Genomic DNA, 6,000 nt, shown 5'->3' with positions numbered 1-6,000 from the left:
GGGGATTTGCTGTGGCCGAGCAAAGCCGAGTTCCAGGAAGGGTTTGAGGGAGGCTTTGGGCGCTCTCGGGGTGGGGAAATGACCCAAAATCGCGGCGTTTCACGGGGAATCGCGCAGCGCTGCCTTGGAAAGTTCTTTTTTTTTTTTTTTTTCTGTTATTTTTTTTTCCAATCCCGTTCCGGTGGAAGGTCAGAGTGGTCCTGCGAGCGCGGAACGGAGGGACCCCCTTCCCCCTTCCCCCTCATCACGTGGCTCATTAAATAATTAATGCCGAGCTTGCAGAATAGATATGAATTCGTCAGGAAAATCGCAGCCGCCGTCTCCCCGAGCCTGACGCGAAACCCAAGTGTCCTTTAAAAAGAAAAAAAGAAAAAAAAAACAACAACGGAGAGAGGGGAGAGAAAAAAGGGAAAAAAAAAAAAAAGAAAAAATTCATAAAAGGGAGAGAAAAGGAGCGAGAGGAGGAGAGAGGGAGAGGAGCCGCAATAAAACAACCGCGGGCAGCGCCGCGCACGCCGAGGGCCGGATCCGCGTGAGTAGCGGGGTGAATTTATTGTTTGTTATTAATGTTATTGTCGGAAAACGTGACAAATCGCCCGCTCCCTTCCCTCCCGTTCCTCGCTTCCCACCCAGGCTTTTCATTGATGTTTTTGTTTTTTTTTAGCGGAGATTTTCTCTCCTCTCTCCTCGCTACCTCCCCTCTCTTTTTTTTTAATTTTTTTTATTTTTTTCATATTTTTTTCCGGCCCCCTTTTGCTGATTTATGACAATAAACACGTCGGCTGCCATGGTGCGCGTGTTTGGGCGCGGGAGCCGCGCTGTGGATGGCCCGGGCCGGGATAAATCAATGCCGGGCCGAGGGTGATGTGCGAGCGCTGGCGAGCGGGGATCGCTCCCCTCTCCCTGGAGCTGATTATTTTCTTTTTTTTTATTATTTTCCGCCGATTCTCCGCTCATAGATCAGCGCTAATATGAAAGCTCTGGAGCCGGGGGTCTTAAATTACGGCGTCTGCGATTGCCAATTAAGGAGAGATTTGTATAAATTCGGGGGGAAGCGGGGACGCCTCATTGGCGTGCGGAGCTCGGCCGAGAGCGCGACCTTAAAAACCAAAATCGCGGCGCGTTCGCGTCCCTCGCTCACCCTGGGCTCATTTTCTGCCCTTTCCCCCTCCCCAGCTCGGGTCGCTCCGCCGATTTCACCCCGGAACGTTGAATTTCCGCATTGAGAAATGGGAAAAAATTGAAATAATCTTATTTAAAAATATTAAATATGGGGTTTTTTAACCATCAAAGCGGGGCTCTGCCCGAGCCCGGCGGAGCCCAGAACAATGGGGAAAACTCGGGGCGCTGCCGAGGGACCCCAACAGGGGCGGTTTGTCCCAAAACCGGGGCCAAAGCGAGGGAAATCAGCTCCTTGTGGGCCATTCCCGCAGCTTTTCCAGGCGTTTTCCCGCAATTTTGGGGCTCTCGCTGGGGCTGGGCTGGGGGAGTCGGGGGCGCGCAGGATCAAAGTTGGACCGAGCGGCCCGAGGGTCGCGTCCCCCTTGGGGCTTCCCCTCGGGCAAAGCGCCCGAAAATTTGGGTTTTAAAACCGGCAAAAAACGGGTCAGGAGCCGCTGCTCCCTGCCTCAAACACCGCGGGGAAAAGCGCCCGAAAATTTGGGTTTAAAACCGGTAAAGCTGCTGCTCCCTGCCTCAAACACCGCGGGGAGAGCGCTGGGACGAGATTCGTGTGTCCCGAAAAGGGGCAGCGCATCCTCCGCGCATCCCCCGCGCATCCCCCGCGCATCCCCCGCGCATCCTCCGCGCATCCCCCGCGCATTCCCCGCGCGTCCCCCGCGCATCCCCCGCGAGTCCCCCGCGCATCCCCCGCGCATCCCCCGCGCATCCCCCGCGCATCCCCCGCGCATCCTCCGCGCATCCTCCGCGCATCCCCCGCGCATCCCCCGCGCATCCCCCGCGCATCCTCCGCGCATCCCCCGCGCATCCCCCGCGCATCCCCCCCGCATCCTCCGCGCATCCTCCGCGCATCCCCCGCGCATCCCCCGCGCATCCCCCGCGCATCCCCGCGCATTCCCCGCGCATCCCCGCGCATCCCCCGCGCATCCCCCGCGCATCCCCCGCGCATCCTCCGCGCATCCCCGCGCATCCCCCGCGCATCCCCCGCGCATCCTGCGCGCAGCGCGGGCTCGGAGGCAGCGCCGCCCTCCCCTCCCGGCCCCGAGGCTCCGGCGTTGAAAGGGAGGGCAGGAAATGGCAGCGCTGGTTTTTAATGTTTTCCCGAGGTTTTTTTTATTTTTTTTATTATTATTATTTAATCTTTTACAAGCTCCGCACGCGGGGAGTCCATAAAAGTGACAGCGGGAGCAGAGATGAATTCTCGGGTGGGAATTGCGCGCTTTGCTCTGCTCGGCAGCCCAGGCTCGCCCCGCCCGGCCGGGCCCTTGGGCTCCGTCAGACGCAGAAAATCCCTCGCGGATTCCCATGGAATATTCAGGGAGAGGCAGGGATCGGCCCCGGCACAGCCCCGGCTTCGTTCGGGTTCTCAGTGCGCGCAGAGCCCTCCCCACTGCCCCCTTCTTTAGTTGATTTTGTTGCGTTTAAAAACAATAATAATAATAATAATAATAATAATAATAATAATAATAATAATAATAATAATAATAATAATAATAATTTTGATTGTTTTTTCCTCTGGGTTTGGGACTGTGAGTGCGAGGAACGGGCCCCGTTCAATGGAGGAGGGGGCGCTCGGTTCAGCCCCGGTGCCGCCCCCGCTTTGTGCCCCCCAAAACCGGGGGGGCTCGGCCACAGCGACCCCGCAGCGCCCGGGCCGAGCCCCCCCCGAGGGGACCCCGGCGCTCGGGACCCCCACACGACCCCAGCCCCATCCTGGGCTCTGGTTTAGGGGCTCCGAGCCTCGGGAGAGCCCCGCGGGACCCCCAGAGCCGGGGGGAACCCCCAGAGCCGGGTCAGGAGCCCCAAAGTCCAGGGAAAAGCTGAAAAGGTGAAAAGCGGGAGCCTCGCAGAGACCCCGCAGCCCGGAGGGACCCCAGACCCAGAGACAGGAGGGGACCCCAGACCCAGAACGGGACCCAGACCCAGAACGGGACCCCGAGTCAGGAGGGGACCCCAGACCCAGAATGGGACCCAGAACCGGGAGGAGACCCCAGACCCGAAGACAAGAAGGGGACCCCAGACCCCGAACCGGGAGGGGACCCCAGGCCCAGAGTCAGGAGGGGACCCCAGACCCATAAAGGGACCCAGACCCAGAATGGGACCCCGAACCAGGAGGAGACCCCAGACCCCGAACCGGGAGGGACCCCAGACCCGAAGACAGGAAGGGGACCCCAGATCCCGAATGGGACCGAGAACTGGGAGGAGACCCCAGACCCAGAGTCAGGAGGGGACCCCAGACCCATAACGGGACCCAGACCCAGAATGGGACCCTGTATCGGGAGGAGACCCCAGACCCAGAGTCAGGAGGGGACCCCGAACCAGGAGGGGACCCCAGACCCAGAGTCAGGAAGGGACCCCAGACCCAGAGTCAGGAGGGGACCCCGAAGCAGGAGGAGACCCCAGACCCAGAGCCGGGAGGGGACCCCAGACCCAGAGTCAGGAAGGGACCCCAGACCCAGGAAGGCAGAGCCCCCCCGGTCCTGCTCCTCCTCGGGGACGGCCCCAGGAGGGGCTGGGCTGGCACAAACCCCCCCCGAAGATTTTTTTGCGCTTTTTGGCAGCTCTTGGCTGTTCCTCGCACCCTCAGGGCTCCCCCTCCCTCCCTCCCTCCCTCCCTCCCATCAGCTCCAAAACCCCGAATTTTCCGCGCTGGTGCGGCCAGGACGGGCTGGGTTTGCTCAGGGGGCTCCGGACCCCCAGCTCCGGCCTCTCCCGTCCCGTCCCCCCAGAATCTCCCCCAGACCCCCCAAACCCCTTCCTGCCCATCCTTTTCTTGAAGAACTCCCTAAACCCTCCCTATTCCCGCAGCGCCGCCGCTCTCGGCCGATAAAACCCTGGGGAGGCGGCGGGGGGGGGGGGAATTGGCGCTTTCGAGAGGCTCGAGCGAGCGGAATTTCATTGATTTCGGGGCAATCCGCGCCTTCTCCTCGGCGGATTGTGTCCTCTCCTCCCTGTCATCCCCGCGGAAGGGCCCGCTCCAGCAGCGCCCGCAGCCTCCTTCCCTTTTTCCTCTTTTCCCCTTTTCCCCCTTTCCCCCTTTCCCCTTTTCCCCCTTTGTCCCCTTTTCCCCCTTTTCCCCCCTTTTTCCCTTTCCCCCTTTTCCCCCTTTTCCCCTTTTCCCCCTTTCTCCCCTTTTTCCTCTTTTCCCCTTTTCCCCTATCCCTTTTGCCCTTTTTCCCCTTTCCCCTTTTCCCCTTTTCCCCCTTTCCCCGTTTTTCCCCTTTTCCCCCTTTTTCCCCTTTTCCCCCTTTTTCCCCTTTTTCTCCTTTTTCCCCTTTTTCCCCTTTGTCCCTTTCCCCTTTTTCCCCTTTTTCCCCTTTTCCCCCTTTCCCCTTTTCCCCTTTTTCCTCTTTCCCCCTTTCCCCCTTTTTCCTCTTTCCCCTTTCCCCCTTTTCCCCCTTTTCCCCCTTTTTCCCCTTTTCCCCTTTTCCCTTTCCCCCTTTTCCCCCTTTTTCCCTTTGTCCCTTTTTCCCCTTTTTCCCCTTTTCCCTTTTTCCCTTTCCCCCTTTCCCCTTTTGCCCTTTTTCCCCTTTCCCCCTTTTCCCCTTTTTCCCCTTTTCCCCCTTTCCCCCTTTCCCCTTTTCCCCCTTTTCCCCTTTCTCCCCTTTTTCCCTTTTTCCCCTTTTTCCCTTTCCCCCCTTTTCCCCCTTTTTCTCCTTTTCCCCCTTTTCCCCTTTTTCCCCTTTTCCCTTTTTCCTTTCCCCCTTTTTCCCCCCTCTCCCTTTTTCCCTTTTCCCCCTTTTTCCCTTTTTCCCCTTTTTCCCTTTTTCCCCGTTTTCCCGGTCCTGCCCGGAGAGGGGGCGATCAGCGCCCCCAAATGTGACCCAGCAGCGCCGTAATTCGGGATTTATTGCGGCCGGCAGGGGAGGCTTATTTCACATCAGAGCCTCGCCGAGGAGCAAAAAAAAATAATAAATAAAACAAAACAAGCGGAAATTCGAGGTTTGGGCGCGGGCGGAGGCTGCTGCCCCGTTTGCGATGTGTTTTATGTGTTTTCTGTGGTTTTATGTGGTTTTCTGTGGTTTGGTGAGTTCCGAGCCCCCCAGCATCGCCCCCAGCGTTTTTATTTTGCGAGGCCGCGGCCAACACGAGCGGAGACAAAAGGGAAGCGCTCGGCGGCCGAGCAGGGAAACTTCGGGGCAGCTTTGGGGAGGTTTCGCTTTGAAGTTTTCTCCTTTTTTCGGTTTTTTTTTTTCCCCTGGCCGCGCGGGGAGGAGGGAACGGGGGAGACACGAGAGAAATAAAAGGCAACAAGGGCGTTCCAACACTTCCCGCTCGCAGCCATCCCGAGATGAAAAGCGAGGCCATAAATCAGAGCCGAGGGTGGCGATTTCACTCCTGGGTTTTTTTTTTTTCCTTTTTTTTTTTCCCTTTTCCTCCTCTGTTTTTAGCGTCGGTCCGAGGGGAGGGGTTTGAGGAGAAATCCCCGCTCCTCGGGCGCGGATCCCATCGGGGCTTTCCCGGCGGAGCTCGGGGCGCGGCCGGGATGGGAGCGGAGCCTCCGGGGCCGGGATGGGAGCGGAGCCCCCGGGGCCGGGATGGGAGCGGAGCCTCCGGGGCCGGGATGGGAGCGGAGCCCCCGGGGCCGGGATGGGAACGGAACCCCCGGGGCCGGGATGGGAGCGGAGCCTCCGGGGCCGGGATGGGAACGGAGCCCCCGGGGCCGGGATGGGAACGGAGCCTCCGGGGCCGGGATGGGAGCGGAGCCCCCGGGGCCGGGATGGGAGCGGAGCCTCCGGGGCCGGGATGGGAGCGGAGCCTCCGGGGCCGGGATGGGAGCACCGGGGCCGGGATGGGAGCGGAGCCTTCGGGGCCGGGATG

Source organism: Agelaius phoeniceus, chromosome 26 (genome assembly GCF_051311805.1).
Source record: "Agelaius phoeniceus isolate bAgePho1 chromosome 26, bAgePho1.hap1, whole genome shotgun sequence".
Taxonomy (NCBI): domain Eukaryota; kingdom Metazoa; phylum Chordata; class Aves; order Passeriformes; family Icteridae; genus Agelaius; species Agelaius phoeniceus.
The sequence above is the reverse complement of the archived record's forward strand: the minus strand, read 5'-3'. Positions refer to the sequence as shown.